The sequence below is a fragment of the Sitophilus oryzae genome, unplaced genomic scaffold, assembly GCF_002938485.1.
Source record: "Sitophilus oryzae breed Bouriz unplaced genomic scaffold, Soryzae_2.0 scaffold_469_pilon_pilon, whole genome shotgun sequence".
In the NCBI taxonomy this organism is placed as follows: domain Eukaryota; kingdom Metazoa; phylum Arthropoda; class Insecta; order Coleoptera; family Curculionidae; genus Sitophilus; species Sitophilus oryzae.
In genome coordinates, this window is record NW_022147050.1 from 1,557,686 (window position 1) to 1,570,143 (window position 12,458).

The 12,458-nt window shown below is 33.5% G+C and overlaps 1 long non-coding RNA gene across 1 annotated transcript; it reads left to right on the forward strand.

Annotated features, from left to right (window-relative positions):
• The first annotated feature begins 364 nt into the window (after nucleotides 1-364).
• On the forward strand, nucleotides 365-1,403 carry LOC115886159. The gene is made up of 3 exons (XR_004050847.1): nucleotides 365-543; nucleotides 810-946; nucleotides 1,299-1,403. It is a non-coding gene; the product is annotated as an uncharacterized LOC115886159 (long non-coding RNA).
• Nucleotides 1,404-12,458: the final 11,055 nt, after the last annotated feature.

Consider the following 12,458-nt stretch of genomic DNA (forward strand, 5'->3'; position numbering starts at 1 on the left):
TGACGCAAAGTTTCCTATTTATAGAGAACGCCCTTCTCCTCCTGAGGGGGATTCCTATTGTATGAGGTTCTAAATCTCTCTATCAAGAGAATATTATAAATACCGAAGTTGTGCCGAAGTGTTGTATCACCCAGGGAGTCAAATTTCTCATTTTTCGAGAATGGCCGTCTCCGTGTGAGGGATTCCTTTTATAAGTCATTGTTGATATCTCCTATCGAGATATTAATTACACGTATTACCGGTGAGTATCTTATAATACTTATTTTTAGGAAATTAAATAATGAATGGAAATAATTAAAGTAAAAGCAAATTTCGAAATATGGAAATTAGAGGCAAGGAGGAAACAATGGAATTAGACAAAAGAAAAAATGAGAATAACATATATATATCGAACTGTTGTCCTCTCCGTGAGACAAAGTTTCGTACTTACAGAGAATGCCCTTCTCTTCGTGAGAGGGATTCCTATTATATGAGATTCTAGATCTGGCAATCAACAGAGTACTATAAATGCCGAAGTGTTTTATCTCCCAGCAATGAAATAAGGTATGAAACAAAATTTTGTACTTTTAGAAAATGCCTATCTCTGAATGGATTTCTTTTTTTATGAGATTTTAGATCTCACTCTCAAGGGAATATTATTTATATATTTAGGTGCCAAATATTTGTATCTCCCAGTGAGACAAAATTTCGTACTTTTAGAGAATGCCCATCTCCGTGTGGGAGGGATTTCATTTATACGTTATCGATAGCCTTATCGAAAAATTAATTACACGTATTACATGTAAGTCTTTTAGAATATTTATTTTTAGACGAATATTGGATGGAAATAAATAGAAGTACATCCCGAAATGTGGGGATTAGAGGAAAGGAGAAAACAAAGGGATGAGGAATATTGTATAAACACGGGCTGTTCTTCTCCCAGTGTTCTTTTCATAGCGAGACAAAGGTTAGTACTTTTAGATAATCCTCTACTCCGTGTGTGAGGGATTCCTTTTTTAAGATATTCCAGAGCTCGCTATCGAGATAATATTATAATAACCGAAGTGTTGTTGTCTCAATGATACAAAATTTTTTAATTTTAGTGAATGCCCTTCTCCGTGTGAAAGGGATTCCTTTATAAATGACGTTCTCGGTCTCGTTATCGTAGAAGTAGATTTCACAAAAGAATTTCAAGTGATAAATCTAAAAAAAAAAAACAATATATTTCAACAGGAAAACTCCCCCACACATTATATTTATAAGGCTGTACATTCAAAAAGCAGGACAGTCGTTATTTAAGTGTCACTATCTCATAACAGATCGAACACAAGGTCAGCAACTAGGAAGAGGAAAATAACCAAATCTAGCGATTTGTGCAGTTTGCTGGGGGAAGGGCAATCCAAAGAGACTACAGAACATTCGACTCTTCGACGAACTCTTCGACCATTCGACATGATACATTCTTCTTCGGGAGACGAATTCAGTCTTAGCCAATGATCTGGCTTTAGCACAGAACAAGGTCCAACTTTTATATCTGAGAAAATATTTTAGCTCCCTAATTTACCAAGGAGTCATGGCATGTCGCCTATCCTCTCCTGTGTCATAATTGTTAAGATGAAGTCCAGCATATTTTCGAAATCAAACTCTCTCGAAATCAAAAAAAAAAAAATCTGGGTTATAAAATTTAACAATAGTCGTCGTAGACTTAATATTCTTTTAAAGGAAGAGAAAAATATTCATAAATAATCATGGAACAAATATGGACGGTTGTTATAGATACCGGACGCATAGTCCTAATGTGGTTGACGGTATCTTGTACGAAAGGTATCAACTATTTTTCCCTCTGAAGGATTTTCAAATGAAAATCATGAGGAAGAAGGACCTCTGGATAAATTTGCGTTTGAACCTTGCTTAGAGGAAAACATACAAACAACGGAATGTTTTTTGGATTCGGAAGATATTTGTGACAGATATTCGAATATGTCTTTACCTTCCTTCTTTGAAAAAGAAGGGGGGGGGTGATACATGAGGCACGAGCGGCCAATTCATTAGGTACCCTTCAGTTTGCTGCCTTGCCAGCCTCCTACCATAAAATAGGCGACAACCAACTTAACGTTGACCTCCAAGTCATTAAAGGTAATCAACTTAGCTGACCAGCTAATAATATAATAACTCAAATATGTATATAATAATAAAATAGCTAATATCCTAGATTTTCATAGCTAATATGTAGTGTGTGTGTGTATATATAAAAAAAAAAAAAAAATATATATATATTTAAAGAGAAAAAAAGAACGTCTCCTATTTTTCTCTATTTTGGCTAAAGAAATTTCTCTCTTTTGGCTAAAGCTATTCTAATGGAAATGTAAGTTTTATTCTAAATCTTAAAAACACGTAACTGTGTCTCATTTCAAAAGGAGGTCCTTATGATAACGGCTGTTAAATGCTAATTTGTTTATGTAAATCTTTGACTTTGATATGTTGGAATACTCACCATCTACATTTAGAGTTTATATTTACCCATTTCGGTCTATAAAAGCAGTGTTGTGTTTTGGCCAATACTTTATACATTTTGACAAAGTGACAGACTTTGTGCAAATTATCGAAACAAAAAGTTTTTTCTTACAGCTTACAGTATATAATATATATTTTCTCCTCTACAATACACTTTCGAAAGAGATGATTATAATAACATTAATGTAAACTTTCGCAGACTTTGAATTTTTTCTTAAATATATCTGGATGGTTTCCCGTTGAAAGAGGTTTTTGTAAGATATGATGTGTCTAAGGTTTACTGCATTAAAATTTTACCATAAATGTTCCCTAATAGTTCTACTTTCTTATCTAGAAATTTCGGAAAGAATAGACATATCAATTAAATCATAAAGTAGAAATAGTTTTCTTGCAGTTTTACGTATATAAATAGATTATATAATTCTTGCCGTGAACTGCAATGAAAAATAATAAATCATATATTGGTTTCACGTTTAACCTTAGATATCAGAGACAGATGTCATTTTGTTTTTAGTCAGTATATAATTATATATGCATATCATAGTTACTGAAAATTATCAACAAAAAAATAATACAAATAATAATAAAACTTCTGGTATATAAAATTGACACAGATCAATATCTGTGTCTACTTTATATCAATGTCCACAATATCCATACCAATGTATGGATCGAAACCTAATATATATGATGACTCTGGTTTAATTCATCGACGTAATTAAAGCATTTTGGAAAATAAATTATTGAGAATCTTAATTTCTTACTAAAGGCTTAAAAAGTAAGGCCTTTTAAATATTAAGCAATGGGTTATAAACACCTTAAAAATATATATATATATATATATATATATATATATATATATATATATATATATATATATATATATATATATATATATATATATATATATATATATATATATATCGGTTAAACCTCACTATAGTCGAGTTATCCACGCAGTTCTACATTGAGACAGGGATTTCTATCGACACGATGAGTTAACTGGTTTATAAAGTATAATTGAACAATTTTGGCAGAATCCTTTATGGAAGTGCCATCTTATGGGTTTCTGTCTCTGCTTAGTATGCATATATGTATAGGTTAAATTGTCACAATTTAATAAATCCATGTATTGATGGCCGTTAAATTGGTTTCATCTTGGTTGCATTCAATAAACATATTTATAATTTCAGCTATTTTTGTCTCAAAAAAAAAATGCTTTCTGCACCACATTCATTAATTTGCAACCATCAGTTCTTTAAACATCTACGTATAGAAAAATCAAGATAATACATTCGGACTGGACGCGAATATAATTATACGATCAAACGAACTTACCTGAAGTGAAGTTCGATCGTAATTATATGAGGCGTCCAGTCCGAATGTATTATCTTCCCACCCCTCCCGTTTTGCCCCATGGTCCCTTGAATTAATGAATAAATCTTTGAAAAATGAATACCGACCGCCGCGCCAGGGCCGGCCGGCGCGACCACCTAGACTGGTATCGGGAGGGAATTTAGCTTATAGCTTTAAAATTGTGCACGCAGGGACGGTACTACGTATAGAAAAATCAAGATAATACATTCGGACTGGACGCCTCATATAATTACGATCGAACTTCACTTCAGGTAAGTTCGTTTTATCGTATAATTAAGGTTGCTATCCCTCAAACAAAGATTTTCCTAGATATTTTCATTTACATGATTTGATCTAAGTAGATCTTTATTATTTGATAAAATCTAGGTGGCTGTGATTATGTCTCACGTTACTTCAGCATAGCTGTCAAATTAGTCCAACTTTAACAACTAGTTATCATTTTGTGTCAGTTAAAACAAAAAAATTTCTTAGAAATTTACCGAAAACGCAAACTTATCCTACAACAGAAAGAATTGATATGATTCTCTTAGTTGGTGAATGCAGTGTGCATTCACCAATTAATAGAATACTTCAATGTTCCTGATTTTATCTAGTCTGGATTTTTTATGGTGATATGCATATGATATGATATGAAAGACAGTGTTTACAAAACTCGACCAACTATTGTCAACAACATGAGAGAAATTATTTTAGCTGCTTTTCGAGGCAGAATTCCACATATGGCCTTTTAAAATGAAAAGATCCTTTTGAAAAGACGATCATTCTATTCAGTTAACAGGAAAGGAAGCATTTTGGGCATTAGATTTCATCTAGCTAATTTTTGTCACATTATTATAGGTTTATAGCCGTTGTATTCTCTGAATAACCTTTAAATAAGTCTAATACCTGTTATATTTTTTTAAAATTAAAATTTTTAAGAGCATGCGTATAACAGTATATTGGCCAGTACTACAACCAATTTTATGCTTCTAATATTTTAATATCCAGTGGCGCGTTCCTGAAGTTTCCACCTTGACTTTATTTGTGCCTACTACAATTACACACTTTCTAACAAATATTACTATATTTTTTAGCAAATCACTGAAGCAAATGTAGATTTACTTAAAATAAAAAATATATTTTCAGAATAATTTCGACCATGTTTTTAGAACACTTATTGGTATCGTGTTGCTTCAGATCCGTTTCGGTTCATATCAGACTATAGTTAATTAAGTTAGTAGTGGTTTATGATGTAACTTCCAGTTGCATTGTGTTTCTTTGTTTCTAATATTATGAAAAATATTCAAGAAATAAACCTTTTTATAGAATGAATATGTATGTATTATTTTTGGCATATTTACAATAGATTTTAGAAATTGAAAAAATAGGACGTCAAACAAATTTGTACGGGACGACATCTGTTAACTAGTATCTAACAAAACACCCTCTCAAAATATTTAATAATCCAGTTCGAAAACAATCTAATCCGGTCACAATAAGCATCCATTAAAGTCGCTGTTGACATTCTATTAAGTTCACCCCAGGTACGCCCAAAAGTTAATCATAACAACCCCTCGTTACCAGCAATATTCTGATCTGCAGGAGGCTCGTCCTGCCTTCCCTAAATAAGGGATGCTCCAGTCGTTGTTTTGAGGAAAAAAGGGATTAGAACTTGATAATGAGGTTTCCGTTCTGTTTTTTCTTATATATATTTTTAGGTAATTCCGGGAAATGAATATACCTATATCCGAAATTTTGTGTTTCATATTTTTGTCGAAGTCAAGTTAGCGAATCACTTAATTAATATTATATTTAAGTTTTTACATAAACTGCTAATGAACATTTTTTTAAGAGGAAATATCTCATCTTTCCATGGCTAATTTTTCTTGTGAAGTATTCTTTTGTGTAGCCATTATGAAATAGTCATGTCGGCCAGCGCGATCCCGTGGCTTAAAACGGGGGCGGCCAATCAAAAGGGTGAAATTTTGACACCAAAAATATTATAAGGTACACGCGTTATAGTTGCCAAATAGCTTTTATTTAATGTTAAGAAACGTAGAAAATTGTTAGCAGACATTTTTCTCGTGGCTAAAATGCCGGCAGACACCGTGAAACAGGCATGAAATTTTGACAAAAAAAATCATGCGTGCCGATTGGTGGAATGTCATGTTTATTTATTTAAAAAGCCGTATGCAAAAGGGAAGACAAAAAAATCGTGGCTCAATCAGCGATACACGGTTATCAAAAGCCCGATATTACTCTACAGGGTGAGTATTGAATAACTGCAAATATTTTCAGAGCTGGTAGATCTCGGAAAAAGAGACATATTTTTTAAGAAACATAAGTTTCCAAACAAGTCCAAAATAACCAAGTTATTTAAGTTTGAAAATTTAAAAAGAAATTGATTTATTTTTAAATAATTTTGAGAACCACCTGTTTTTTTTTTGTATTTGCATCCATGTTTTTAGTGTCGTAACCATAGACATATAAAGCCGTAAGCATGGTATGTTAACAAATAATTATACCGTAGGTAAATTTGCGGTGAATAGGTAGTTCTATAAAGTTTTCTAAAATATCTGGAAACATTTAAAAACAACAGGAAAATTAAAAAAAATGCACGATTTTTAACATTTTTTTTTGGAAAAAAAAACCTCATAGACGTGTTCCTGGATAGAAATATATTACCCCTAGAAGTATTGGCACTTATTTAAAACGTACCCTGTATAAGCGTTATCAATTCAAACATGATACATGAAATCTCAGTGGAAGACTCGTTTGCGAGAGCGAGTATCTGCAGTACGACGAGTCAGATACGAATAGTGAGACGGAAAAACTAGTAAATGTATGGTATCTGTTATTGAAATCATAAAAAATATATTTATAATATAATGGTATACATGATTTGTCTATACTGATTTAGCCACGATCTTTTTGTCTGCCCTTTTGTATATGGCTTTTAAAATAAATAAATGACATTCCACCAATCGGCATGCATGTATGCCATGATTATTTTTTCAAAATTTTATGCCTCTTTCGCGTTGTCTGCCGGCATTTTAGTGACGAGAAAAATGTCTGCCAACAATTTTCCCCGTTTCTTATTAATAAATAAAAGCTATTTTCGCAATTATAACTCGTGTACCTTATAATATTTTTAGTGTTAGAATTTCACCGTTTCGATTGGCCGCCCCCGCTTTACGCCTCGGAATCGCGCTGGCAGACATGACTATTTCATAATGGCTACACAAAAAGATACTTCACAAGAAAAATTAGCCATGTAGAAGCTCTTAGACTAATAGGACGATAAGTACTGTAACGTTTTTAGTTCGTTACATGTCTTTTTTATATATAATATATGATGTCTGGCCTATCATCACCGGATTCCCTCTCGTTCAGGCCGGATAGTTTATTTGACGCGTAATTTTTACGTTCTCTAGTCGGCAACCCTGCTATCGTTTCACTGTTCTGTGGAGGCGCTGTCAACATCGCTTCTGTCAACTCTCTCCGTGCTTAATTTCACTTGGCTTTGACCGTCCGACTGTGACCGTCAAAAAAATCCTTGCTTCGAGAAACTGCAATTATAAAAATCTTGCTGTATAATTTGAATCAGCTGCTATTTCGAAGTTACAGGGTAGAGTTTTGGATGTCCCAACTTAACTTGTATCTGTATTTTGCTGGCACGTTGGCGTCCCTTTTCTTTTGTCCTCCAGAATGTCACATGGAAGAAAGGACATGTTCTTTATTATTTAGTGAGCCCTCGGAAGTAATTCGAGTATCCAAGGTACGGACTATTTACAAGGTACGGGCATTATCCAAGGTCCTAGTAGTATCCAAGGTACGGGTAGTGTTCCCCTGTACCGTTATCTTATGGACGGACTGTGTCTAAGGTTATGGTCCAAGGTTATGGTCCAAGTTACGGACATTATCCAAGGTCCTAGTAGTGTTCCAAGGTACGGGTAGTGTCCCCATATTGCCCCAGTATGGATACAGCGTAAGCCCCATGCTGCTTCGCTCCCATTTCTACGCCTAGTCAGTAGCTACGGCTGTATTGATTCATGGTGTCCTCATTCTGGCCCCTTTTGTTGTTTTGGCCAACAGGATAGCCGAGAAACAGTACAGAGATATGAGCCTACCTCACGTTGCTACTCTTCGAAACAGGATTGCCTCAAGAACAGCTAAGTGTAGATTTAGGTTCAGGTTTTCAGTCTTAACTTAATAACGTACATTTTAAATAATATCGTACAGACTATATTTAGTGGTTAGATTATTAAGAACATTTATATCGATTTAGTAGTTACAATATGATTTAGATTTTAGGTTTCATTAGATTACGCCTTGTAATAGTATTTAACCACTATAATAATTATTAAAATTGTACAATGCTATTTACCATCAGAATTCATCATGAATAAATATAGCCATTAGTTTTAAGTAATATACAACTGTGTTTTCTTTCTCTGTACATGCCTGGCGCCCAATATCTATTTCTTTTGTTTATTGTTATTAATTAGTTTTCTTTCCAGTGAAATACCTTATCCACGACTGCTCTCCGATGAAAAGCTGCCGTTCGCAGTGGTAGTTGTTATAAAAAAACGCTACAGTACAATAGATTAGTGTTTGTTCTTTTTTCCTGCACAACTCAGAATCTTGTCTGGCCATATTAAAGACATCTACCGCCGATGAAATTATATTAAGTTTGCTCCAGGTATCTTAGAAATCTTATTAGTTTAACCCCTTGTTAAGGCAATATTTTGATCTACGAGAGGTTGTGCTTTCCTAAATAAAATATACCCGAGTGGTTTTAAGTAAAATAAGGATTATAATTTACAAATGTGGTTTTCCGGTTTCCTGTCCGTATTTTCTCATATTAAATTTTTAGTAATTTCGGTAAATATCCATTTCAGAAATTTATGATTTATATTTTTGTCACAATTATATTAATATTAATATTTTTTATACAAATTGTTAGATGGGTTGCTAATAAGGTTCTTTGGAAATGAAAACATCTCGCATTTTCTATCTTTTTTGAACCATAGCAGTATTTTTATATGCCATGCTACAATGATCCAAGATCTGAGAAGCCAGATAAACAGAGCAATGGCCATGTCAGAATGTCTGAGACAAATAGTGTGGATAAACTGTTCATGCGAACAGACAGCGAAATTAAAATTTATAAATCCTATATCATACTAATAATAACATATGGTATAGAAAGCATGTTAAGAGTCGCTGAAATGAAGAACCTAAGAACCATACTGGGGAAGACTAGAAGAGACAGAATTATAAACACAAATGTCAGACAACAATGTGGAATATAGGACGTATTGAGATGGGATAGGCAAAAAAAAAGATAATGGTTGACAAAGACACGTAAAACGCATGGAAAAACAGGCTACTACGCATAGGTCTTGAAGGGAAACCCATCGGTAGGGATAGGCGGGAAGACCTCCAAAAAGATGGAAAGACAGTTGGCAGTCATCTCCCAAGAACTCCTACAGAGGCAACCTTAAAATTAACAAATCGACTAGATTTTAAATAAGTAAAAGAAGAAGAAGTAGTATTTTTATAACTGAGGTATATTGTAAATATAAGACTGGGTGTGTGTTCTTCACCAAATTGCACACTAATTTTCTCTAGTCCGTTTCTGTTTATTGTCAAAAATGGCCTAGAAAAGTCCACTTCCTAGAAGAGCACAAACTTGTGTGTCCGAACCATGGAAATTACATTTTCTGTTCTTTATGCTATATGGTTAGTTTTTTAGATGATTTGTGCAATGGATATAATAATGCCAACAATAATGCTCACTTGATTATTTTCTGAATTATGTGAAAAATATGTTCTATAATATCCATAAAATTTAAAATGTTTTTGTTTGCTTTCTTTTTGTATTTAATATATCATAATTGTTAGTATAGGGGGTGCAAGGGGTATTGAAGCGATACATATAGCCTACCTTACCCAAAAGTCAACCTCACCTTAACGTGGTGCACCCTGTTTAAACAAACGAGGCTCTGACGTCCGAGTATAGGCGGTATATCCTTATACAACCCACAGATCTACCACCTTTCTAGGGAAGAGAAGTAATAAACTACTCCTAGTCGGCCAAGAACGTAGCACAAGGGAACCTTCGTCGCAGTCCTCACTGTGCCATAGCCATTCCGTGCTACAGTTGGAACTTGCAAAAGGTGCAAAGATATTTACCACGAAAACTTAAAGGAACTTAAAGGGGATTAACAAGCCGAATGAGTGGGAAGAAGTATCTCACAATAGAACGGAATGGAGAAGGATTGTAAACTCAGTTAACAGCGACAACCAAAATTTAAAGAGGCAACAAAGCAATGAGATTTTTGAATGTCCGGAGTGCGGTAGACAGATAGCAGCACGTATCGGGCTTTTCAGTCACCGAAAAGCTCATGAAAGAAAACGCCTTGCGTTTGGGTGACCATCTTCTGATGCGTGTCAAATACTCGTCAGCGAGTAATGGCAGTAGTAGTAGTAGTAGTAGTAGTAGTAGTAGTAGTAGTAGGAGGAATTCCACGTCACCAGAATTCAGGAACTTGGTGCCCATAAATGAATTTTGCTGATTAAACGAAAAAACTCCCCCGGATATAAAAAAGAAAGATTATTTAACCCCTCGTTACCGACAATACCGTTATCTGAGAATTCTTCATGCCACCCCTAAATAAAGGGATGTTTTGTTCATTATTTCAAGTAATAGAGAATTAGATACGTTTTAACGAGGTTTTGAATTTACAGAGAAAAAAATCAGCATTTTTATATATTTTTTTAAATAAACAGCATTGTTTTTAAAAACGCGCACACGTTTTATAGAACTTTTTTTTTATAAACAACTAGATTTTTATTCGGAAAATTGAACTCGTTTAACACCTACTGTAATTTTATTTAATTGTTCTATTTTTATTTTCGTTTGTATGTTGATCGGGTTTTATTTTTTTCGGACGTGAATTTACCAGCCAGATAAAAAATAACGAAAATGTTTTTATCGAACCAAAATTAAATTACAAAATTGTTTTTACAAGCAGTATATTGCATTTATCATGGCAATTGTTTTAAAACTACACTTGCAACTTAAAGTTTCCATGTTTGCCAAAACAATTAAATATACCTAATAATAAAAATTTGAAAATTAAAAAGATATCTGAATTAAGGTTGGCGGCAACCTTTTTATAATAAATTTTTCGTTAGTATACCTACTGTCTAAAAGCACATTCGAATATTTTGAACATTTTATGTATTTTTAATTTCCCTTTTAAATTTATTCGGTCTGTTCTAATCAAAAATGTTTAAAAAAAGGAAACTAAGTTATTTGTGGATTTTTTTTTTGGTAGGTAATTGATGAAAATTTTAAGTGCAATATGTGTGCAGCAAAAATATCTTAAAAAACACGCACTACAAATTTTAAAAGGTACATGGCATCGAAACACCCAACAGTTTCTTTGTAATTTTTTATTAAAAAAAAATTATTCCGCTATTTATTCTGTTTTTTATTAGAAAATTTGGGATTGAGCTTCCCAGATTACAGCGTATCAATTTAAAAATATCAAAATCGCAATCGCAGGTTACAGTCGCAGCGATTTATAAATCACAATCGCAGTTTCAACTGCGATTGGAAAATCGCAGTTTTGCTCATCTCTACTGTATGATGAGTTATGATTCAAGAAAGGGGGACACAATGGATCTGTAAGGTCGAAGTGATTAACCCCCCTTCCACTCATTCTAAATTCTAAAATTCTACCAAGTGCGTCTTTAGTTTTCTGGAATTATTATTACTAATAATATTTATTACTGACTTACTACTTATTAACTTAAATATTTGGAACAGTTACTGGTAAACGTAACACAAATAACCGTTTAATTCCTTTAATAATTTCTAGGATATTTATACAGGGTGGACCGAACTGTATTCCGGAAACTTCGGCTGCATATTCTGCAGATAAAAATAAGAAAAAAAGTTTGTATAAATGTATGTTCTAAAATGCTTAGTTTTGAAGATACAGGGTGTAGAAGTTTAATTTATATTTCGATTTTTTCCAAGTAATTTCTGAAGTAAAGTCAATATTTGCATGAAAATTGGTATCTGGGAGTTGTTTGACATGAGAAATTTGCTTTTGATGTCAATGTGACTCCTAATTGTAGGGTGCGCCACCTTCATGTGTTTTAACTATTTTGTAAAGTAATAACATTTCGTCCGTACCAGCATAAAACTACCGTGTGGAAAAATGCACATTTCCGTGACTTTTTATCTAAAAAATGTCTCTTAGTGAAAATCGCTACGAGCAACCGTTCTCAAGATATTTAGAATGGAAATAGTCAACACAAGTCATTATTGATAAAAATTAGGAACAGTCTCAGATGAACACGAAGAACGGGTCGATGAAGACATCGCTAAGCTGGAGAAGAGATTTTCAGGAAAGTGGGGTGCAAGCATGTTGGCTTCCAACTCCCAGTAGATGACAGACCAAGAATGTACAACTTTGATAGAAAAATCACTGTAATATTGAGCAATAAAAAGGAATGGAAGAGAGAAACGTTTCGGATTCCTCCAAAACCAAAGTAGGGACCGGGATAGGAGTATTTGGGCCGAAAATTAA